The sequence below is a fragment of the Oncorhynchus masou genome, unplaced genomic scaffold (genome assembly GCF_036934945.1).
Source record: "Oncorhynchus masou masou isolate Uvic2021 unplaced genomic scaffold, UVic_Omas_1.1 unplaced_scaffold_4422, whole genome shotgun sequence".
NCBI lineage: Eukaryota > Metazoa > Chordata > Actinopteri > Salmoniformes > Salmonidae > Oncorhynchus > Oncorhynchus masou.
This window is the reverse complement of record NW_027010814.1, coordinates 1-25,927: the sequence shown is the minus strand read 5'-3', so window position 1 is coordinate 25,927 and position 25,927 is coordinate 1. Positions and strand designations below refer to the sequence as shown.

Sequence of the window (25,927 nt, the reverse complement as noted above, 5' to 3'; positions counted from 1 at the left end):
TTAACACTCTGGATCCCAGCACAGGCCTCTCTGGCAGATTAAAGAGGGAAAGAAAGACCATTCTTCAGAACCTGTTGTTCTCAGAGATGCAGTCTGCCGTGTGTCCATCTATTAATTGACTCTGGTGAACTTTTAGTCCAAAATACTTCTCATAGGACAAATCCTTTATCTATAAAATGTCCCTAATCCTACCATAGATATTCTTATTGTGTTCTGCGTCTAACTATACGGCTATACTCCAGCTGAATGTAAAGGTTGGGTCTCTGGCCGGGTTGAAGGATATGAGTATCTAAGTGTACATTTCCATGATTCCAGGGATGAACCCACAATCCTTTCACTCTGTAGGGGTTAAAACTAAAACAGGGAACAGAGTACCATTTGAGGCATAGACAGAATAGTGTGTTGAAAATCATGAATAATGACTGTTTTGGGTTTGTTGTGTGTTTTTTTTTGTCTCTGTCAGCGTCTCAGAAGTCCTTTCTGGAGTCTGAGACAGGGTTGAAGATACTGCAGACTGGTGTGGAGAGGTACAGTACAACTTCCTTCTGCCCTTCTTCATGTCATCAGCCCTCTCTCTCTCTCTCTGTCTCTCTCTCTCTGTCTCTCTGTCTCTCTCTCTGTCTCTCTCTCTCTCTCCCTCCATGGGTGGTAACGCTGCTAGAGATGAGTAACACAGTGGAATGATACAGGACAACCTTGCTAAATGTCTATGTATTCCCCCACTCCTCTCTCTCCTCTCTTTTCCCTAACTCCTCTCTCCTCCTTCCCTAACTCCTCTCTTTCCTCTCTCTCTCTTCCCCCACTCTCTCTCTTCTCTTCCCCTCTCCCTCTCTTTTCCCTAACCCTCTCCCTCCTCTCTTCCCTTAACTCCTCTTTCTTCCTCTCTTCCCCACTCCCTCTTTCCCTCCTCCCTTCCCCCTCCCCCTCTCTTCCCCCTCTCCTCTCTTCTTCCCCCTCTCCTCTCTCTTCTCCTTCTCCCTCTCTCTTCCCCCTCTCCTCTCTCTTCTCCTTCTCCCCTCTCTCCCCCTCTCTCTCTCTTTCTCCTTCTCCCTCTCTCTTCCCCCTTCCCTCTCTCTTCCTTCTCTCTCTCCTCTTCTCCTTCTCCTCTCTCTTCCCCCTCTCCTCTCTCTTCCCCTCTCTCCTCTCTCTTCCCCACTCCCTCTTCTCCTTCTCCTTCTCTTCTCCTCTCTCTTCCCCCTCTCCTCTCTCCTTCCTTCCCTCTCTCCTCTCTTCCCTCTCCCTCTCTTCCCCTCTCCTCTCTCTTCCTCTCTCCTTCTCTTCCCCCACTCCTCTCTCTCCTCTCTCTTCCCCCCCTCCTAAGGTTTACAGTTAGAGTTAGAGTTACTGGTAAGGTTTACAGTAAGGGTTACGGTAAGGTTTGCAGTTAGAGTTACGGTAAGGTTTACAGCTAGGGTTAGAGTTACGGTAAAGGTTTACAGTAAAGGTTATGGTAAGGTTTACGGTTAGAGTTACGGTAAGGTTTACGATTAGAGTTACGGTAAGGTTTACAGTTAGGGTTACGGTAAGGTTTACGGTTCGTATATGGTAAGGTTTACAGTAAGGGTTATGGTAAGGTTTACGGTTACAGTTACGGTAAGGTTTACGGTTAGTGTTACGGTTAGAGTTACGGTAAGGTTTACAGTAAGGGTTATGGTAAGGTTTCCGGTTAGAGTTACGGTAAGGTTTACAGTAAGGGTTATGGTAAGGTTTACGGGTTAGAGTTACGGTAAGGTTTACAGTTCGAGATATGGTAAGGTTTTACGGTTAGGTTGCGGTTCGAGATATGGTAAGGTTTACAGTAAGGGTTATGGTAAGGTTTACGTTGTTAGAGTTACGGTAAGGTTTACGGTTCGAGATATGGTAAGGTTTACAGTAAGGGTTATGGTAAGGTTTACGGTTAGAGTTACGGTAAGGTTTACGGTTAGAGTTACGGTTAGGGTTACGGTTACAGGTTAGGGTTAAGGTATCAGACCTCAGGATAAGACCCAGATGTAGACCGTTTGAAATAATAAATGTTTATTTATGAAACAGGGGGCAGGCAGAGGTCAGTAATCCAGGGCAAAGTCTGTAAGGTACAGAACAGCAGGCAGGCTCACGGTCAGGTAGGCAGAATGGTCAACAACCGGAAAAACTACAAAACAGGAACTAACAAGAAACAGGAGTACAGTAAAAACAAAAACGCTGGTAGACTTGACGAGACTAACTGGCAACAGACAAACAGAGAACACGGGTATAAATGCACCGGGGATAATGGGGAAGACGGGCGACACCTGGAGGGGGGTGGAGACCGGTACAGAGTCAATGTGGAGGCTATATACAGGGGTACCGGTACAGAGTCAATGTGGAGGCTATATACAGGGTGTTACGGTACAGAGTCAATGTAGAGGCTATATACAGGGGGCACTGCACAGAGTCAATGTGGAGGCTATATACAGGGGGTACCGGTACAGAGTCAATGTGGAGGCTATATACAGGGTACCGGTACAGAGTCAATGTGGAGGCTATATACAGGGGGTACCGGTACAGAGTCAATGTGGAGGCTATATACAGGGGTACCGGTACAGAGTCAATGTGGAGGCTATATACAGGGGGTACCGGTACAGAGTCAATGTGGAGGCTATATACAGGGGGTACTGGTACAGAGTCAATGTGGAGGCTATATACAGGGGGTACCGGTACAGAGTCAATGTGGAGGCTATATACAGGGTGTTACGGTACAGAGTCAATGTAGAGGCTATATACAGGGGGTACCGGTACAGAGTCAATGTGGAGGCTATACAGGGAGTACCGGTACAGAGTCAATGTGGAGGCTATATACAGGGGGTACCGGTACAGAGTCAATGTGGAGGCTATATACAGGGTGTTACGGTACAGAGTCAATGTAGAGGCTATATACAGGGGTACCGGTACAGAGTCAATGTGGAGGCTATATACAGGGGGTACCGGTACAGAGTCAATGTGGGGAGGCTATATACAGGGGTACCGGTACAGAGTCAATGTGGAGGCTATATACAGGGTGTACCGGTACAGAGTCAATGTGGAGGCTATATACAGGGTGTTACGGTACAGAGTCAATGTAGAGGCTATATACAGGGTGTTACGGTACAGAGTCAATGTGGAGACTATATACTGTGGGTACGGGTACAGAGTCAATGTGGAGGCTATATACAGGGTGTACTGGTACAGAGTCAATGTGGAGGCTATATACAGGGGGTACCGGTACAGAGTCAATGTGGAGGCTATATACAGGGTGTACCGGTACAGAGTCAATGTGGAGGCTATATACAGGGTGTTACGGTACAGAGTCAATGTGGAGGCTATATATAGGGGGTACCGGTACAGAGTCAATGTGGAGGCTATATACAGGGTGTTACGGTACAGAGTCAATGTGGAGGCTATATACAGGGGGTACCGGTACAGAGTCAATGTGGAGGCTATATACAGGGGGTACCGGTACAGAGTCAATGTGGAGGCTATATACAGGGGGTACCGGTACAGAGTCAATGTGGAGGCTATATACAGGGTACCGGTACAGAGTCAATGTGGAGGCTATATACAGGGGTTACCGGTACAGAGTCAATGTGGAGGCTATATACAGGGGGTATCGGTACAGAGTCAATGTGGAGGCTATATACAGGGGTTACCGGGTACAGAGTCAATGTGGAGGCTATATACAGGGGGTATCGGTACAGAGTCAATGTGGAGGCTATATACAGGGGGTATCGGTACAGAGTCAATGTGGAGGCTATATACAGTCGAAGAAATTGAGGTAATATGTACATGTAGGTAGAAAGAGCCCATTCTACATTATCACCTCACTCAAAACGTCTTATTTTGGGGGGGTATTATGGCTAAAACCATGATTTGGTCAAACAGTAAAAGAGCATTATCTATCGTCATTATTCCTGTAATGAACGTGTCTTACTGCCAGTGGATCTTCCAGCAAGACAATAACCACAAGCACACATCAAAATCCACAATGAAATGGTTAATTGACCACAAAAATCAACATTTTGCAATGGCCATCTCAGTCTCCGGATTTGAAACCCCTTTGAAAAACCTGTGGTTGGGATTGAAAGAGGACAGTCCATAATTACTGATGAAGAATATCAAGGATCTGGACAGATTCTGTATGGTGGAATGGTCTCAGATATCTGCCGTAAAATAAAAGGTGAAGAAAAGTTTGAAGAAAAAAAAAACAGTTCATTTAGTAAATCTAGCCTAAGACATAGACCTAATGCCTGTACCTTGTGTAAAAATATGAGTTAGCTTGTCCACTTTAACAGGTTCAAGCGTAACCAGATTAACTTGCTTTGAAGATGAAAACTACTTTCAACGCACACTAACCCCGTGTCCCAGTCGCTAGACTAGTGACTTCGGCCGGCCATCTAGTGAAATGAATGGCAACTAGAGCTTTGGCTGCCATGAACCATCTAGAGTTTTGGCTGCCATGAACCATCTAGAGCTTTGGCTGCCATGAACCATCTAATGGAAATGAATGGTAACTTGAGCTTTGGCTGCCATGAACCATCTAGGGCTTTGGCTGCCATGAACCATCTAGAGCTTTGGCTGCCATGAACCATCTAGAGTTTTGGCTGCCATGAACCATCTAGAGCTTTGGCTGCCATGAACCATCTAATGGAAATGAATGGTAACTTGAGCTTTGGCTGCCATGAACCATCTAGGGCTTTGGCTGCCATGAACCATCTAGAGCTTTGGCTGCCATCTAGTGGAAATGAATGGTAACTACACTAGTTAGTTAGCCAGTATCAAAGTAGACTTTAATAATATATGCCATTCAGCAGACACCGTTATCCAAAGCAAACTGGGTACATGGTAGTGGGAACAGACCATAGAAACAGAATTACAATGTTGATATCATGGATGGTCAGCCCTTGTATCTATAGCCCTGTCGATTAATCTGAGAGTGGTTACATTACTCCAGGCCCATCCCTCAGCTTTTTACCCAAAGAGGAGCAGGGAGACACTGTTTCTACTGCTGATTGACACTTTAAGAAATTAAAATGCAGATTAAATACACAACAAAATATGTTACAGATACTATATAAATGTCCCATCACTCAGACAGTTTGTGAATAGACAACATCCAGCACAGCACAGCAAACAATCAATCAATCAAATATATTTTACAAAAAGCCCTTTTTACATCAGAAATAATAACCACAGTGGTTATGGAAGGTGCAACAGTTCAACACCTCAGGAGCAAATGTCAGTTGGCTTTTCATAGCTGAGCATTCATATGTTGAGCGAGAGAGTCGAAACATTGATATGTTGAGAGAGAGAGTCGAAACATTCATATGTTGAGAGAGAGAGTCGAAACATTCATATGTTGAGAGAGAGAGTCGAAACATTCATATGTTGAGAGAGAGAGAGAGTTGAAACATTGATATGTTGAGAGTGAGAGTCGACACATTCATATGTTGAGAGAGAGAGTCGAAACAGCAGGACCTTGGACAAGGTAGCACATTCGTTGAAACGAGTCAAAAATAAATCTGTGGAAATTCTACTTCGATTCCCTTTATGGACGGGGTGTATCTTTTGAATTCAATGTTGAATGGCCTGCTCCTTCTCCGTTTTCGTGAACACCATCCCGCTCTCCCAAAGTGATCGATAGTGTATCTTCGCTCACACTGTGATGGTGATTCTGAGCGCTGAGGTTCATACAGCGAGTTCTGGTCTTCACTGATCTCACTCTCCGTCAGCTCCATCTGTTGTTTAGTTCAAATCAAATGTATTTATAAAGCCTTTCTTACATCATCTGATGTCTCAAAGTGCTGTACAGAAACCCAGCCTAAAACCCCAAACAGCAAGCAATGCAGGTGTAGAAGCACGGTGGCTAGGAAAAACTCTCTAGAAAGGCCAAAACCTAGGAAGAAACCAAGAGAGGAACCAGGCTATGAGGGGTGGCCAGTCCTCTTCTGGCTGTGCCGGGTGGAGATTATAACAGAACATGGCCAAGATGTTCAAACGTTCATAAATGACGAGCAGGGTCAAATAATAATAATCACAGTGGTTGTCGAGGAGCAACAGGTCAGCACCTCAGGAGTAAATGTCAGTTGGCTTTTCATAGCCGATCAGTAAGGGTATCTCTGCAGAGGCTGATCTGATTCAGGAGAGATGCAGAGGTTGATCTGATTCAGGAGAGATGCAGAGGTTGATCTGATTCAGGAGAGATGCAGAGGTTGATCTGATTCAGGAGAGATGCAGAGGTTGATCTGATTCAGGAGAGATGCAGAGGCTGATCTGATTCAGGAGAGATGCAGAGGTTGATCTGATTCAGGAGAGATGCAGAGGTTGATCTGATTCAGGAGAGATGCAGAGGTTGATCTGATTCAGGAGAGATGCAGAGGTTGATCTGATTCAGGAGAGATGCAGAGGTTGATCTGATTCAGGAGAGATGCAGAGGTTGATCTGATTCAGGAGAGATGCAGAGGTTGATCTGATTCGGGAGAGATGCAGAGGTTGATCTGATTCAGGAGAGATGCAGAGGTTGATCTGATTCAGGAGAGATGCAGAGGTTGATCCGGGTGGAAACCACCCCGGTGCTGACTGGTGGGGAGGATTGTGGTGAGGGTTATTGTTAGTCTCTATATATATATTTATTGTGTGAAATGAATTGTGTTGTATGAGTCAAGCTTTATGGTTAATAACAACTTCCTGGAGTGTGTAAATTTGTGCTAAATATTATATTGAGTAGACGACCCACTCAGAACTAGGCTTTATATCAGAAGGTACAAGGGCAGCTTCTTTCAGGACTATTTAAGATCAATTATTTTAGTAGAAACAAACGTTTTGGGCCTCATTGCTCATATCGTAAGGACACGATGGCATATTATTTTACAACTAAATAAATTCATTAATTAATGAAAGCAATGTAGACTGTCAAAAACAGAGAGGACTTGTTCTATGGACACATATAGGCAAAACTACTAATAACATGGCCTGAAATGAAATGTATTATAACGATGATAATACTAATAAATAATTTGCCAACATTTAAAGCCTATTCATTAATACACCTGCATAATTTAAACCTTGGCCTGCTACAGGTAATTTCCAATTAAAATGCATAACTAAGTGCTTGTTGTATGAATGCATTCAGTTGATCAAAAAGAACAACTTGAATTAATTGATTTTTGGTTACAGAATAACCTGGAAAGATTTATATAATAGGCCTGCTAGTGAATTAGTCATGTTTATATAATAGGCCTGCTGGTGAATTAGTCATGTTTATATAATAGGCCTGCTGGTGAATTAGTGATGTTTATATAATAGGCCTGCTGGTGAATTAGTCATGTTTATATAATAGGCCTGCTGGTGAATTAGTCATTTTTATATAATAGGCTTGCCAGTGAATTAGTCATGTTTATATAATAGGCCTGCTGGTGAATTAGTGCTGTTTATATAATAGGCCTGCTGGTGAATTAGTCATGTTTATATAATAGGCCTGCTGGTGAATTAGTCATGTTTATATAATAGGCCTGCTGGTGAATTAAAATGTCATATAATACTACCAATACATTTAATGATATTGCCTTCACATGAATAATGTTTGAATCATTATTTTAGAGTTATTTTCTTCCTTTTTTTGAAACAATAAAATTGAATACCACATTTATCAGCTAGGCTGAATACAATCAAAGACAATAACACCAAAACATGGTGTTTAAGGGCAAGAGAAGATCATGTTAAGGGGGCAACTGTGTCTCTACCGTTTCGCTCCACTTTAGTAGTTTTGCTTTAGAAGGTTAAACAGTATGTAGTGTGCTCTTTTTCTCTCTGCTCTCACCTCGAGGTGCCAGCTGGCGGTGGGGGTTGCTGTGGTTACAGGGTCGGTTTGGCACTGTGTTAAAAGACGTGATGATGTTACGTGTCTGCCTCCCGTTACTGGCCCTGCAGATAACAGCTAATCATTCCTCAACAATGAGTCACTTTTACTTTCTAAAGAAGGTGTTGATTGTATAAATCAAACATTTTTATTGCCATTTTCAGCATTATTGTGATCATTATATTGATCATTATATTGATCATTATTGTGGTCATTATTGTGATCATTATTGTGGTCATTATTGTGATCGTTTATTGTGATCATTATTGTGGTCAATATATTGGTCATTATTGTGGTCATTATTGTGATCGTTATTGTGATCATTGTTGTGATCGTTATTGTGGTCATTATATTGGTCATTATTGTCATCATTGTTGTGGTCATTATTGTGATCATGTTCATGTCAGTGGTTCTGCTTACGCCGGCTGCAGTGATGGAGTCAGGGATTATCTGTGGCTGACTGGTTGGCTGAGTAAGGGTTAGAGGTCAAGGGTCAGGGGTTGAAGAGGGGGGTTCCTGGAACACTGCATTTCTTTAACCCTCTCTAGAAGGCTGATTTTGTTATATGGTGTTTTGTTCTTTGTTTCTTGTGTTATACTGCTATGTTGCTGACTAGTGTTTAGTGGGGTCAGAAGTCAGTAATGTATTCAATATATTCACTGCCCCTCCCAGGACCTTACCCCCTCTCTACAACTCTTAATCCCTACCCCCCCCTCCAGGACCTTACCCCCTCTCTACAACTCTTAACCCCTACCCCCAGGACCTTACCCCCTCTCTACAACTCCCTAACCCCTACCCCCAGGACCTTACCCCTCTCTACAACTCTTAACCCCTACCCCAAGGACCTTACCCCGTCTCTACAACTCTTAACCCCAGGACCTTACCCCCTCTCTACAACTCTTAACCCCTCCCCCAAGGACCTTACCCCGTCTCTACAACTCTTAACCCCCAGGACCTTACCCCCTCTCTACAACTCTTAACCCCTACCCCCAAGGACCTACCCCCTCTCTACAACTCTTAACCCCAGGACCTTACCCCCTCTCTACAACTCTTAACCCCCAGGACCTTACCCCCTCTCTACAACTCTTAACCCCCAGGACCTACCCCTCTCTACAACTCTTAACCCCCAGGACCTTACCCCCTCTCTACAACTCTTAACCCCAGGAACTTACCCCCTCTCTACAACTCTTAACCCCCAAGACCTTACCCCTCTCTACAACTCTTAACCCCAGGACCTTAACCCCCTCTCTACAACTCTTAACCCCCAGGACATTACCCCCTCTCTACAACTCTTAACCCCAGGACCTTACCCCTCTCTACAACTCTTAACCCCCAGGACCTTACCCCCTCTCTACAACTCTTAACCCCCAAGGACCTTACCCCCTCTCTACAACTCTTAACCCCCAAGGACCTTACCCCCTCTCTACAACTCTTAACCCCCAAGGACCTTACCCCCTCTCTACAACTCTTAATCCCCAGGACCTTACCCCCTCTCTACAACTCTTAACCCCTACCCCCCTCCTCCAGGACCTTACCCCATCTCTACAACTCTTAACCCCTACCCCCAGGACCTTACCCCCTCTCTACAACTCTTAACCCCCAGGACATTACCCCCTCTCTACAACTCTTAACCCCCAGGACCTTACCCCCTCTCTACAACTCTTAACCCCCAGGACCTTAACCCCTCTCTACAACTCTTAACCCCCAGGACATTACCCCCTCTCTACAACTCTTAACCCCCAGGACCTTACCCCCCTCTCTACAACTCTTAACCCCCAGGACCTTACCCCTCTCTACAACTCTTAACCCCAAGGACCTTACCCCCTCTCTACAACTCTTAACCCCCAAGGACCTTACCCCTCTCTACAACTCTTAACCCCCAAGGACCTTACCCCCTCTCTACAACTCTTAACCCCCAAGGACCTTACCCCTCTCTACAACTCTTAACCCCTACACCCCTCCCAGGACCTTACCCCCTCTCTACAACTCTTAACCCCCCAGGACCTTACCCCTCTCTACAACTCTTAACCCCCAGGACCTTACCCCCTCTCCACAACTCTTAACCCCCAGGATCTTACCCCTCTCTACAACTCTTAACCCCTACCCCCTCCTCCAGGACCTTACCCCCCTCTACAACTCTTAACCCCCAGGACCTTACCCCCTCTCTACAACTCTTAACCCCAGGACCTTACCCCCTCTCTACAACTCTTAACCCCCAGGACCTTACCCCTCTCTACAACTCTTAATCCCCAGGACCTTACCCCCCCTCTCTACAACTCTTAACCCCCAGGACATTACCCCCTCTCTACAACTCTTAACCCCCAGGACATTACCCCCTCTCTACAACTCTTAACCCCCAGGACCTTACCCCCTCTCTACAACTCTTAACCCCTACCCCCAGAAACCCCCTCTCTACAACTCTTAACCCCCAGGACCTTACCCCCTCTCTACAACTCTTAACCCCCAGGACATTACCCCCTCTCTACAACTCTTAACCCCTACCCCCCTCCTCCAGGACCTTACTCCTCTCTACAACTCTTAACCCCCCCAGGACCTAATTCTACCTGCCAGCTCCTCCTCTTGCAGCTCCTCTTCTGCCCCAGTATAAAGACCTGTCCATCTCCCGCCACGTCCCAAATGGCAACCTATTCCCATAGGGCTCTAGACTAAAGTAGTGCACTATATAGGGAATAGGGCTCTGGTCTATAGTAGTGCACTATGTAGGGAATAGGGTTCTGGTCTATAGTAGTGCACTATGTAGGGAATAGGGCTCTGGTCTATAGTAGTGCACTATACAGGGAATAGGGCTCTGGTCTATAGTAGTGCACTATACAGGGAATAGGGCTCTGGTCTATAGTAGTGCACTATATAGGGAATAGGGCTCTGTCTATAGTAGTGCACTATTTAGTGAATAGGGCTCTGGTCTATAGTAGTGCACTATGTAGGGAATAGGGCTCTAGTCTATAGTAGTGCACTATGTAGGGAATAGGGCTCTGGTCTATAGTAGTGCACTATACAGGGAATAGGGCTCTGGTCTATAGTAGTGCACTATACAGGGAATAGGGCTCTGGTCTATAGTAGTGCACTATATAGGGAATAGGGCTCTGGTCTATAGTAGTGCACTATTTAGTGAATAGGGCTCTGGTCTATAGTAGTGCACTATGTAGGGAATAGGGCTCTAGTCTATAGTAGTGCACTATGTAGGGAATAGGGCTCTGGTCTATAGTAGTGCACTATGTAGGGAATAGGGCTCTGGTCTAAAGTAGTGCACTATATAGGTGAATAGGGCTCTGGTCTAGGTAAGTGCACTATTTAGTGAATAGGGCTCTGGTCTATAGTAGTGCACTATGTAGGGAATAGGGCTCTAGTCTATAGTAGTGCACTATGTAGGGAATAGGGCTCTGGTCTATAGTAGTGCACTATACAGGGAATAGGGCTCTGGTCTATAGTAGTGCACTATACAGGGAATAGGGCTCTGGTCTATAGTAGTGCACCATACAGGGAATAGGGCTCTGGTCTATAGTAGTGCACTATACAGGAATAGGGCTCTGGTCTATAGTAGTGCACTATACAGGGAATAGGGCTCTGGTCTATAGTAGTGCACTATATAGGGAATAGGGCTCTGGTCTATAGTAGTGCACTATACAGGGAATAGGGCTCTGGTCTATAGTAGTGCACTATATAGGGAATAGGGCTCTGGTCTATAGTAGTGCACTATTTAGTGAATAGGGCTCTGGTCTATAGTAGTGCATATAGGGAATAGGGCTCTAGTCTATAGTAGTGCACTATGTAGGAATAGGGCTCTGGTCTATAGTAGTGCACTATATAGGGAATAGGGCTCTGGTCTAAAGTAGTGCACTATATAGGGAATTGGGCTCTGGTCTACAGTAGTGCACTATATACGGAATAGGGCTCTGGTCTAAAGTAGTGCACTATATAGGGAATTGGGCTCTGGTCTACAGTAGTGCACTATATACGGAATAGGGCTCTGGTCTAAAGTAGTGCACTATAGGGAATAGGGTGCCATTTGCGATACGCACTCCCTTCCGAGGGCCCCTCTGGAGTAGCAGGTGAGGAGCCCCAGTCCGAAGCCCAGTCCCTCCGTCCATGCTCCCCCTCCCGGGACATTTTAAGGAGAGAGAGGGGAGAGAGAGAGAGAAAAAAAAATTGGTTTGAATGTCCAGGGTGTTAGTTAGTGAGGTGTAGGTTGGATCACTAGAGAGTGAGCAGGGCGCCGCTTCCCCTAACGACCACACATTGCACGAGCATTTCTCTGTTGCCATGGAAGAAGCCTGGCCCAGTCCTCCCCACTGAGGCTGCCAGACACCAGCTTCATCAGACAGGGGGTAGTATCATGCTGTGCTCTCATTCTCTATCTTTGTCTCTCAATTCAATTTCAATATAAGGGGCTTTATTGGCATGGGAAACATATGTTTACATTGCCAAAGCAAGTGAAATAGATAAACAAAAATGAAAATCCCATATTGTTTGGATAGTCAAGTTACACACAGTTCTGACTTACACACCCCACCAGACATGCCACCAGGGGTCTTTCCCCCAAACCTAGAACAAATTCAAGAAAGTTTACCGTTTTATATAGAGCCATTATTGTATGGAACTCTGTTCCATCTCATTGGAAGTAAGAATTTGTTAATAACTTACTTACCTAGTTAAAATATCTATATATATTTGGCAGGAGGTTAGGAAGTGCAGCTCAGTTTCCACCTCATTTTGTGGGCAGTGAGCACGTAGCCTTTCTTCCTTTCTCAATCGCAAGGCTATATATATATATATATATATATATAATTTTCAGTTTTCAGCTGTGTTATTTTATTAACAAGGACATTTCTAAGTCACCCCAAACTTTTGAACGGTAGTATACATAAACAAACAGGTATCTTTGTCGACATGAATCTCTCTCTCTCTCTCTCTCTCCAGAGAAGCGGGGACATGGGCTGCCCCATGCCACGCGGGTGAGGGAGGGGTCCAGTGGGCTGGTATTGACGCTGGTGTCCATGGCGTGTGTGGGCGTGGTAGTGGTAGCGTTGACCATCGCCTGTCTCCGACACCACGCCAAGCAGCTGGCCTCAGGAAACTGGGCCTCGGACCGAGGGAGGACCGGAGACACACGTTGACTACCAGGTAGGAGAGGTCAGGATGTACTCCCAAATGACACCCTATTCTTTATATAGAGAACTACTTCTAAAGCGTTGGTGCACGTCAAAACAAACAAAACATTTGATGACGTTGGAAAACATTGGATTTGCAAAAGTCATCAACCTAAAGGAATTCTGTCATTATTTTCACCCAACTTTTAATATAAATTCAATTTTTTTTTTTAAATTATGTTTGTGGATTTCATATTGAAAATATATATAGATAATTGGTTAATTGGTTTGACTTATGTACACCTGAGGCAACGGACATTCAGGGAGAGTATTATGGGATGCTGTGTGCTCTATTCATTCTCTTTACAGCCCTGCCGTTAGTTGAAGGCAGCCAATCCAATAGTTTCAGAAAGTAGCTTTAAAAAAGTTACTTTCTTAGATCTGTATTCAAATAGCAAGTAGTCATTTTTAGGGGATCTGTATTCAAATAGCTTTAAAAAAGTAGTCCTTTTTAGGGGGTCTGTATTCTGTATTCAAATAGTTATACACTGCTCAAAAATAAAGGGAACACTTAAACAACACAATGTAACTCCAGGTCAATCACACTTCTGTGAAATCAAACTGTCCACTTAGGAAGCAACACTGATTGACAATACATTTCACATGCTGTTGTGCAAATGGAATAGACAACAGGTGGAAATTATAGGCAATTAGCAAGACACCCCCAATAAAGGAGTGGTTCTGCAGGTGGTGACCACAGACCACTTCTCAGTTCCTATGCTTCCTGGCTGATGTTTTGGTCACTTTTGAATGCTGGCGGTGCTTTCACTCTAGTGGTAGCATGAGACAGAGTCTACAACCCACACAAGTGGCTCAGGTAGTGCAGCTCAACCAGGATGGCACATCAATGCGAGCTGTGGCAAGAAGGTTTGCTGTGTCTGTCAGCGTAGTGTCCAGAGCATGGAGGCGCTACCAGGAGACAGGCCAGTACATCAGGAGACGTGGAGGAGGCCGTAGGAGGGCAACAACCCAGCAGCAGGACCGCTACCTCTGCCTTTGTGCAAGGAGGAGCAGGAGGAGCACTGCCGGAGCCCTGCAAAATGACCTCCAGCAGGCCACAAATGTTCATGTGTCTGCTCATACTCCATGAGGGTGGTATGAGGGCCCGACGTCCACAGGTGGGGGTTATGCTTACAGCCCAACACCGTGCAGGACGTTTGGCATTTAAGCAGAGAACACCAAGATTGGCAAATTTGCCACTGGCGCCCTGTGCTCTTCACAGATGAAAGCAGGTTCACACTGAGCACATGTGATAGACGTGACAGAGTGGAGAACGTTCTGTTGCCTGCAACATCCTCCAGCATGACCGGTTTGGCAGTGGGTCAGTCATGGTGTGGGGTGGCATTTCTTTGGGGGCCGCCCAGCCCTCCATGTGTGCTCTCCAGAGGTAGCTAGGTTCCGAGATGAGATCCTCAGACCCCTTGTGAGACCATATGCTGGTGCGATTGGCCCTGGGTTCCTCCTAATGCAAGACAATGCTTGACCTCATGTGGCTGGAGTGCAAGAGGAAGGCATTGATGCTATGGACTGGCCCGCCCGTTCCCCCAGACCTGAATCCAATTGAGCACATCTGGGACATCATGTCTCGCTCCATCCACCAACGCCACGTTGCACCACAGACTGTCCAGGAGTTGGTGGATGCTTTAGTCAGGTCTGGGAGGAGATCCCTCAGGAGACCATCCGCCACCTCATCAGGAGCATGCCAGGCGTTGAAGGGAGGTCATACAGGCACGTGGAGGCCACATACACTACTGAGCCTCATTTTGACTTGTTTTAAGGACATTACATCAAAGTTGGATCAGTCTGTAGTGTGGACTCCAAATCCAGACCTCCATGGGTTGATAAATTTGATTTCCGTTGATATTTTTTGCGTGATTTTGTTGTCAGCACATTCAACTATGTAAATAAAAAGTATTTAACAATAATATTTCATTCATTCAGATCTAGGATGTGTTATTTTAGTGTTCCCTTTATTTCTGTTGAGCAGTGTAGTTCGCTCCACCTGGAAAGAGGGTTCCTTTCCCAGTTAAACCTCTAGTTCTCCCGGTCTGTCACCGGTAAAGGGGGATGTTAGAGGTCAGGCTTTAGTGAACATGAAAGACTGGGGGGGGGTTCTCAATCACAGTGATGATGATGATGACGATCTGATCGAATGTAATACACCTTCATTATTGTGACAACAATCACCAAACTACTTCCTCTGCTTCACATGACACATGACGAAGATGATAGTAAACAGGTGTCATAATGATGAAGATGTTTACAACAAATGAGGATGATAGTAAACCGGAGGAGTCATAATAACATAGGTGTTAACAACCAAACGATGATTATCACAGATGAAAATGATGATACCCAGTTGGCTTCTCGTTTTAAATGTCTTTGTTCATTTTCTCAGAAGTTGTTGACGATATAATCATATTTATGAGCTGATGAAAGTGATGAACATCTTGTTTAGTGGAATCTCTCTCTCTCTGTTGACTTTCTCAGGAGCTCTGCAGGCAGCACATGGCAGCCAAGCCGTCGTTCAGTCGTCAGGGGAGGCGGTGGGCGGGGGGAGCGGGGGGGTCGGAGGGGGACAGACACCTCCAGGGTGAGCAGTGTGTCGTCCCAGTTCAGTGACGGCCCACAACACAGCCCCTCCTCACACAGCAGTACGCCCTCCTGAGCGAGGAGCCCGCCCAGTCCAACATGGACATCTCTACTGGTCACATGATACTGGTCAGTATCAGGGTATAGGGTCATTATATGTACTACTGGTCAGTATCAGAAGGTATGGGGTCATTATATTTACTACTGGTCAGTATCAGAGGGTATGGGGTCATTATATTTACTACTGGTCAGTATCAGAGGGTATGGGGTCATTATATTTACTACTGGTCAGTATCAGAGGGTATGGGGTCATTATATTTACTACTGGTCAGTATCAGAGGGTATGGTGTCATTATATTTACTACTGGTCAGTATCAGAGGGTATGGGGTCATTATATTTACTACTGGTCAGTATCAGAGGGTATGGGGTCATTATGTTTACTACTGGTCAGTATCAGAGGGTATGGGGTCATTATGTTTACTACTGGTCAGTATCAGAGGGTATGGGGTCATTATATTTACTACTGGTCAGTATCAGAGGTATGGGGTCATTATATTTACTACTGGTCAGTATCAGAGGGTATGGGGTCATTATATTTACTACTGGTCAGTATCAGAGGGTATGGGGTCATTATATTTACTACTGGTCAGTATCAGAGGTATGGGGTCATTATATTTACTGCTGGTCAGTATCAGAGGGTATGGGGTCATTATATTTACTACTGGTCAGTATCAGAGGGTATGGGGGTCATTATGTTTACTACTGGTCAGTATCAGAGGGTATGGGGTCATTATATTTACTACTGGTCAGTATCAGAGGGTATGGGGTCATTATGTTTACTACTGGTCAGTATCAGAGGGTATGGGGTCATTATATTTACTACTGGTCAGTATCAGAGGGTATGGGGTCATTATATTTACTACTGGTCAGTATCAGAGGGTATGGGGTCATTATATTTACTACTGGTCAGTATCAGAGGGTATGGGGTCATTATGTTTACTACTGGTCAGTATCAGAGGGTATGGGGTCATTATATTTACTACTGGTCAGTATCAGAGGTATGGGGTCATTATATTTTACTGGTCAGTATCAGGGTATAGGGTCATTATATTTACTACTGGTCAGTATCAGAGGGTATGGGGTCATTATGTTTACTACTAGTCAGTATCAGAGGGTATGGGGTCATTATATTTACTACTGGTCAGTATCAGAGGGTATAGGGTCATTATATTTACTACTGGTCAGTATCAGAGGGTATGGGGTCATTATATTTACTACTGGTCAGTATCAGAGGGTATAGGGTCATTATATTTACTACTGGTCAGTATCAGAGGGTATGGGGTCATTATATTTACTACTGGTCGGTATCAGAGGTATAGGGTCATTATATTTACTACTGGTCAGTATCAGAGGGTATGGGGTCATTATATTTACTACTGGTCAGTATCAGAGGGTATAGGGTCATTATATTTACTACTGGTCAGTATCAGAGGGTATAGGGTCATTATATTTACTGCTGGTCAGTGTCAGAAGGTATGGGGTCATTATGTTTACTACTGGTCAGTATCAGAGGGTATGGGGTCATTATATTTACTACTGGTCAGTATCAGAGTGTATGGGGTCATTATATTTACTACTGGTCAGTATCAGAGGGTATGGGGTCATTATATTTACTACTGGTCAGTATCAGAGGGTATAGGGTCATTATATTTACTACTGGTCAGTATCAGAGGGTATGGGGTCATTATATTTACTACTGGTCAGTATCAAGGTATAGGGTCATTATATTTACTACTAGTCAGTATCAGAGGGTATGGGGTCATTATGTTTACTACTGGTCAGTATCAGAGGGTATGGGGTCATTATGTTTACTACTGGTCAGTATCAGAGGGTATGGGGTCATTATATTTACTACTGGTCAGTATCAGAGGGTATGGAGTCCTCAACTCAACATGTGACATTGACATAAAAAACAGTGATACACCTTACTACTGTAATGTGAAAGCTATAGGGCTGGTTTCCCGGACAAAGATTATGCCTGGTCCTCCACTTTTGAGGAGATTGAGCATGCTTTTTAGTCCAGGACCAGGTTTAATCTGTGACCAGGACCGGGTTCAATCTGTAGAGGACCGGGTTCAATCTGTGACCAGGACTGGGTTTAATCTGTGACCAGGACCGGGTTCAATCTGTGACCAGGACCGGGTTCAATCTGTGACCAGGACCGGGTTCAATCTGTGACCAGGACCGGGTTCAATCTGAAGAGGACCCGGGTTCAATCTGTGACCAGGACCGGTTCAATCTGTGACCAGGACCGGGTTCAATCTGTGACCAGGACCGGGTTCAATCTGTGAAGAGGACCGGGTTCAATCTGTGACCAGGACTGGTTTAATCTGTGAAGAGGACCGGGTTTAATCTGTGACCAGGACCGGGTTCAATCTGTGAAGAGGACCGGGTTCAATCTGTGACCAGGACCGGGTTCAATCTGTGAAGAGGACCGGGTTCAATCTGTGACCAGGAACGGATCCTCATTATTTAATAATGATAACGTTCTCAAAGCTATCATCAAAACAAGCTGTACACTGTTACAGCTAGTAGAATATATGTTACAGCTTGTAGAATATATGTTACAGCTAGTAGAATATCTGTTACAGCTAGTAGAATATATGTTACAGCTAGTAGAATATCTGTTACAGCTAGTAGAATATCTGTTACAGCTAGTAGAATATCTGTTACAGCTAGTAGAATATCTGTTACAGCTAGTAGAATATCTGTTACAGCTTGTAGAATATCTGTTACAGCCCCTATTAGAATATCTGTACAGCTAGTAGAATATATGTTACAGCTAGTAGAATATCTGTTACAGCTAGTAGAATATCCCATGGGAACGGGGGAGGGAAATTCCCTGAACTCTCCTCTTAACGTTAGTGTTCCCTCTCTGCCTCGTAACGTTAGTGTTCCTCTCTGCCCTTAACGTTAGTGTTCCTCTCTGCCCCTTGCCGTTAGTGTTCTCTCTGCCCTCGGCACGTTAGTGTTCCTCTCTGCCCCTTAACGTTAGTGTTCCTCTCTGCCCTTAACGTTAGTGTTCTCTGCCATAACGTTAGTGTGCCTCTCTGCCCCTTAACGTTATTGTTCACTCTCTGCCCCTTAACGTTAGTGTTCTCTCTGCCCCTTAACGTTAGTGTTTCCTCTCTGCCCCCTTAAACGTTATTGTTCCTCTGCCCCTTAACGTTAGTGTTCCTCTCTGCCCCTTAACGTTAGTGTTCCTCTGCCCCTTAACGTTAGTGTTCTCTCTGCCCCTGCGTTAGTGTTCCTCTCTGCCCCTTAACGTTAGTGTTCCTCTCCTGCCCCTTAACGTTAGTGTTCCTCTCTGCCCGCCCAACGTTAGTGTTCCTCTCTGCCCCTTAACGTTAGTGTTCCTCTGCCCCTTAACGTTAGTGTGCCTCTGCCCCTTAACGTTAGTGTTCCTCTCTGCCTTAACGTTAGTGTTCCTCTCTGCCCCTTAACGTTAGTGTTCCTCTCTGCCCTTAACGTTAGTGTTCCTCTCTGCCCCTTAACGTTAGTGTTCCTCTCTGCCCCTTAACGTTAGTGTTCCTCTCTGCCCCTTAAACGTTAGTGTTCTCTCTGCCCTTAACGTTAGTGTTCCTCTCTGCCCCTTAACGTTAGTGTTCCTCTCTGCCCTTAACGTTAGGTGTTCCTCTCTGCCCAGGCCTATATGGAGGATCATCTGGAGAATAAGGACCGTCTGCTGAAGGAGTGGGAGGATCTTTGTTCCTACCAGGCTGGACCCAGTGCTGTCACTGTGGCACAGAGTGAAGCCCACCTGAGTGAAGAACCGCTGTCCGGACTCTCTTCCCTGTGGAGTCTTACATGCCTCTCCTGGAGTTTATCCTCCTCCGGTCTTAGGTTGGGATTCAAACGGACTCAGACAGACAACCTGTTCACTGTGGTTGACTTCATGGATTTCAGCAGGCTGGCATCCGTGGCGTTTACAGCAAAAGTGATCTCAGGGAAAATGCCTTTACAAGTCCTATTGCTGTTCACAGGCCGTTAATTAAACTGTGTTGGATTGGCATCTTATTTCTGTACTTCCTGTACAGCTTGGTCAGTTACTATCTGTTCTGATCCTCCTGTACATCTTGGTCAGTTATTATCTGTTATGTTCTGTACCTCCTGTACAGCTTGGTCAGTTATTATCTGTTATGTTCTGTGCCTCCTGTACAGCTTGGTCAGTTATTTATCTGTTATGTTTCTGTACCTCCTGTACATCTTGGTCAGTTATTATCTGTTATGTTCTGTACCTCCTGTACAGCTTGGTCAGTTACTATCTGTTCTGTACCTCCTGTACAGCTTGGTCAGTTATTATTTGTTATGTTCTGTGCACTCCTGTACAGCTTGGTCAGTTATTATTTGTTATGTTCTGTGCCTCCTGTACAGCTTAGTCAGTTATTATCTGTTATGTTCTGTACCTCCTGTACAGCTTGGTCAGTTATTATCTGTTATGTTCTGTACCTCCTGTACAGCTTGGTCAGTTATTATCTGTTATGTTCTGTACCTCCTGTACAGCTTGGTCAGTCACTATCTGTTTTATTCCAGATGATCATTCCCGTGTGAAACTGAAGGCGGAGAGCAACTCCACCAACGAAGACTACATTAACGCCAGCACCATAGTAAGACCTCTGACTGCTGCTCTTGAGATGGTGATGGTGTAGACTGTCGTAGTTGACACAATGTCACACGTCACAAATGTCATTATTCTCTCTCTGTAAACCCCAGATTGACCATGACCCTCGACTGCCTGCTTACGCCACCCAGGGACCACTGGCACACACAATCGCTGACTTCTGGCAGGTCAGTAGCACACACCATCGCTGACTTCTGGCAGGTCAGTAGCACCCACCGCTGACTTCTGGCAGGTCAGTAGCACACACCATCGCTGACTTCTGGCAGGTCAGTAGCACACACCATCGCTGACTTCTGGCAGGTCAGTAGCACACACCATCGCTGACTTCTGGCAGGTCAGTAGCACACACCATCGCTGACTTCTGGCAGGTCAGTAGCACGCACCATCGTCATGACTTCTGGCAGGTCAGTAGCACACACCATCGCTGACTTCTGGCAGGTCAGTAGCACACACACCATCGCTGACTTCTGGCAGGTCAGTAGCACACACCATCGCTGACTTCTGGCAGGTCAGTGGCACACACCATCGCTGACTTCTGGCAGGTCAGTGGCACACACCATCGCTGACTTCTGGCAGGTCAGTAGCACAGACCATCGCTGACTTCTGGCAGGTCAGTAGCACACACCATCGCTGACTTCTGGCAGGTCAGTAGCACACACCATCGCTGACTTCTGGCAGGTCAGTGGCACACACCATCGCTGACTTCTGGCAGGTCAGTAGCACACAGTACTCTGAGGAAACATTATTGCTAACACTAAAGACTGTGGTAGTCAAAGGTGACCAATACTGTGTATTTGTTGTGTATTAGTACATTTGACACAGATATCTCACAGAGTGCAGGCACACTGCTGTTTTAACTGCTGTGTTGTTCTATAGACAGTCTGGGAGAATGGCTGTACAGTGATAGTGATGATGACAGCCCTGATTGAGGATGGAGAGATTCAGTGTGTTCGCTACTGGCCTGATGAGGGATCCTCCCTCTACCACATCTACGAGGTGAGGGGGTCTGACTCTGGATAGACACTGGCGGTGTGTGTGGTGTGTGTGTGTGTGTGTGTGTGTGTGTGTGTGTGTGTGTGTGTGTGTGTGTGTGTGTGTGTGTGTGTGTGTGTGTGTGTGTGTGTGTGTGTGTGTGTGTTTGCGCATCTCACTGTGACTGAAATCTTTTTATTACTGTTCTTCTTCTTAGTTTTCTTTGTGTTTGACCAAATACAATGCTATTTCTCTGTTTAAAAAATTAACAACATACTTTGTATGCTTATAGAGAAGGGGCACTCAATATGTAATGCACTGACACTAATGACTGATGATAGGTTGAAAGAAATTGATAATAAGAAGATTGTAGGAGCTGTACTGTTAGATTTCGGTGCAGCCTTTGATATTATTGTCCATGACCTGTTGTTTGAGAACTTGTATTATGGCTTTTCCAACGTCTGTCATATCCCTGGATTCAGAGCTATCGATCTAATAGAACTCCAAAGGGTTTTCTTTAATAGAAGTGTCTCTAATGTCAAACAGGTAAGTGTAGTGTACCACAAGGCAGCTCTCAGGCCCTCTACTCTTTTCTATTTTTACCAATGACTTGCCACTGGCATTTTAAAAAGCCTTTCTGTCCATGTATTCTGAAGATTCAACCATATACGCATCAGCAACCACAGCTAATGAAGTCACTGAAACCCTGAACAAAGAGTTGCAGTCTGTTTTGGAATGGGTGGCCAGTAATAAACTGGTCCTGAACATCTCTAATACTAAGAGCATTGTATTTGGTACAAATCATTCCCTAAGTTCTAGACCTCGGCTGAATCTGGTAATGAATGGTGTGGCTGTTGAAAACACGATGAGGAAACTGAATTACTTCTTGATACCTTAAACTGTCATGGTCAAAACATATAGATTGAATGGTTGTAAAGATGGGGAGAGGTCTGTCTGTAATAAAGAGATGGGGAGAGGTCTGTCTGTAATAAAGAGATGAGGAGAGGTCTGTCTGTAGTAAAGAGATGGGGGAGAGGTCTGTCTGTAATAAAGAGATGGGGGAGAGGTCTGTCTGGAATAAGAGATGGGGAGGGTCTGTCTGTAATAAAGAGATGGGGAGAGGTCTGTCTGTAATAAAGAGATGGGGAGAGGTCTGTCTGTAATAAAGAGATGAGGAGAGGTCTGTCTGTAATAAAGAGATGAGGAGAGGTCTGTCTGTAATAAAGAGATGGGGAGAGGTCTGTCTGTAATAAAGAGATGGGAGAGGTCTGTCAGTAATAAAAGAGATGGGGAGAGGGTCTGTCCGCAATAAAGAGATGGGGAGAGGTCTGTCTGTAATAAAGAGATGGGGGAGAGGTCTGTCTGTAATAAAGAGATGGAGAGGTCTGTCCATAATAAAGAGATGGGGGAGAGGTCTGTCCAGTAATATAGAGATGGGGGAGAGGTCTGTCTGTAATAAAGAGATGGGGGAGAGGTCTGTCTGTAATAAAAGAGATGGGGGAGAGGTCTGTCTGTAATAAAGAGATGGGAGAGGTCTGTCTGTAGTAAAGAGATGGGGAGAGGTCTGTCTGTAATAAAGAGATGGGGAGAGGTCTGTCTGTAATAAAGAGATGGGGAGAGATCTGTCTGTAGTAAAGAGATGGGGAGAGGTCTGTCTGTAATAAAGAGATGGGGAGAGGTCTGTCTGTAATAAAGACATGGGGAGAGGTCTGTCTGTAATAAAGAGATGGGGAGAGAGAGGTCTGTCTGTAATAAAGAGATGGGGAGAGGTCTGTCTGTAATAAAGAGATGGGGAGAGGTCTGTCAGTAATAAAGAGATGCTCTGCTTTTTGACACCACACTCCACAAAGCAAGTTCTGCAGGCTCTAGTTTGGTCTAATCTTGATTATTGTCCAGTCATATGGTATAGTGCTAAACACCTAGTTAAGCTGCAGTTGTTCCAGAACAGAGCGGCACGTCTGCTCTTCATTGTAATCAGAGGACTGATATAAATACTATGCATACCAGTCTCTCTTGGCTAAGAGTTGAGGAGAGAAATATTAATGTGTTGAAAAGGTCAGAGCAAAGTTTCCTAGGTGAATTTATATTATATATCTCTATGGATATTCCCTACCAGGTGAATTTGGTCTCTGAACACATCTGGTGTAAGGACTTCCTGGTTCGTAGTTTCTACCTGAAGAACGTTCAGACCCAGGAGACTCGAATCCTTGACACAGTTCCACCTGCTCAGCTGGCCCTCCAACGGAATCCCTACCTCCACACGCCCTCTGCTGGACTTCCGCAGGTACTGCAAATAGCCTAGAGGTTAGAGCTTTGGGCCAGTAACTGAAAGGTTGCTGATATAGAAATCCGAGCCGTCAAGGTGAAAAATTCTGTCAATGTGTCCTTGAGCAAGACACTTGACCCTAATTTGCTCCATGTGCGCCATACTACTATATGCCTGACCCTGTAACACAATGTATTTCACTGCACCTATCTGGTCTGTGTGTCAATATATTTCACTGCACCTATCTGGTCTGTGTGTCAATATAGTTCACTGCACCTATCTGGTCTGTGTGTCAATATATCTCACTGCACCTATCTGGTCTGTGTGTCAATATAGTTCACTGCACCTATCTGGTCTATGTGTCAATATAGTTCACTGCACCTATCTGGTCTGTGTCAATATAGTTCACTGCACCTATCTGGTCTATGTGTCAATATAGTTCACTGCACCTATCTGGTCTGTGTGTCCCTGTCTTCCTGGTTCTACTGTGTACTGTAGCTGTAACCTAGTAGCAGATGGGGGTCTGTGAAACTCACTCCTCAGCCTCAGGTGTCTCCTCTTGCACTGCCGAATAGGATGAGAAGCTTCGGGAGGGCGGTCGTGTCTGTTTGCAAGGCAGAGGTCCAGGGTTAGAGCCTCGGGTATGAGCCGAGGCGGGAGGAAGCGGTACTCGCTAAGCAAACAGCGTGATGTCCTGTTCACTATCATATGGCCCCATAGGGTCCTGTATGACCGAGCCTCCTTGACCTTTGACCCTGACATGATTAATGAAACCCGTGTGCTGTGTATTAGCCTTCATTTTTAGTTGTCCCTCCCTGATTGTCCCTCTCTTCCTCTAGCCATCTCTCGTTCCAACCAATTCAATTCAATTCAAGGGCTTTATTGGCATGGGAAACATGTTAACATTGCCAAAGCAAGTAAGGTAGATAATATATAAAGTGAACCATCTATATCTCTCCGTCCCTCTCTCTCAGTGACGGTGGTCAGCTATAGGCCTTGGGGTTCCCACATCTCCCAGTGTCATTTTTGCGATTTGCAGCTAGTAGTCTGGGTCCAGTTGCATAGTCACAAAAATGATTATTGGCTGGGTGTGACTGCAGCAGTCGACGCTGACCGGATAGTCTCCTCCTCCCTTTCTTCTTTTCCTCTTCCTTCCATCATCCCTTTCTTCCTCCCTCTACTCCTCCCTCACTTTCTGTCCTGTCCACTGAAGGGTTTATAACTAACTTTGTTAGAATTGTTATCCTTAGGGCAGGCAGAGTTTAGGCAGGCAGAGTTTGGCATGTTGTTTTTCTGTGTATGGTTTAAGATCAGTACAGTAGAAATGTAACACAGTACTGCAGTACCCAATTTAAACTTTTCAGCTAAAATGATATTTTATGATATATTCTCTATCCCTCCTCCTCCATGCCCCTCCCTCCCTCCCTCCCACCCCCTCCCTCTCTCCTACCCCCCTCCCTCTCTTCCCACCAACCTCCCTCTCTCCCCCTCCCTCCCTCCCCCTCTCTCACACTCACCCCTCCCTCTCTCCCTCCCACCCTCCCTCTCTACCACCCCTCCCTCTCTACCACCCCCTCCCTCTCTACCACCCCTCCCTCTCTACTACCCCCTCCTCTCTACCACCCCTCCCTCTCTCTCCCACCCACCCCTCTCTCTCTCCTTCCTCCCTTCTCGTCCTCTGCCTCCCTCCAACAGGAAGGTGAATAGATGCTACAGAGCTCGATCCTGCCCCATCATCGTCCACTGCAGGTAAACTTAGCTCAGTGTCTTCATCGACAAAGGGCCATAGAAGTTGGCTGTGCAGCACAAACAGGTAGAAGTTGGCTGTGCAGCACAAACAGGTAGAAGTTGGCTGTGCAGCACAAACAGGTAGAAGTTGGCTGTGCAGCACAAACAGGTAGAAGTTGGCTGTGCAGCACAAACAGGTAGAAGTTGGCTGTGCAGCACAAACAGGTAGAAGTTGGCTGTGCAGCACAAACAGGTAGAAGTTGGCTGTGCAGCACAAACAGGTAGAAGTTGGCTGCTTACAGCACAAACAGGCTTAGAGATTGGCTGTGCAGCACAAACAGGTGAAGTTGACTGTGCAACACAAACAGGTAAGTTGAGCTGTGCAGCACAAACAAGTGAAGTTGGCTGTACAGCACAAACAGATGAGAAGTTGGCTGTACAGCACAAACAAGGTAGAAGTTGGCTGTGCGCACAAACAAAATAGAAGTTGGCTGTGCAGCACAAACAGGTAGAAGTTGGCTGTGCCATACAAAACAAATAGAGATTGGCTGTGAAGCACAAACAGGTAGAGAAGTTAGCAGCTGTGCAGCACAAACAGGTAGAAGTTGGCTGTGCAGCACAAACAGGTGAAGTTGGCTGTGAAGCACAAACAGGTAGAAGTTGGCTGTGA

At 45.5% G+C, this 25,927-nt stretch overlaps 1 pseudogene; it reads left to right on the top strand.

Moving 5' to 3' along the window:
- Positions 1 to 463: 463 nt before the first annotated feature.
- LOC135535085 (receptor-type tyrosine-protein phosphatase-like N) lies at positions 464 to 25,278 on the top strand (annotated as a pseudogene).
- Positions 25,279 to 25,927: the final 649 nt, after the last annotated feature.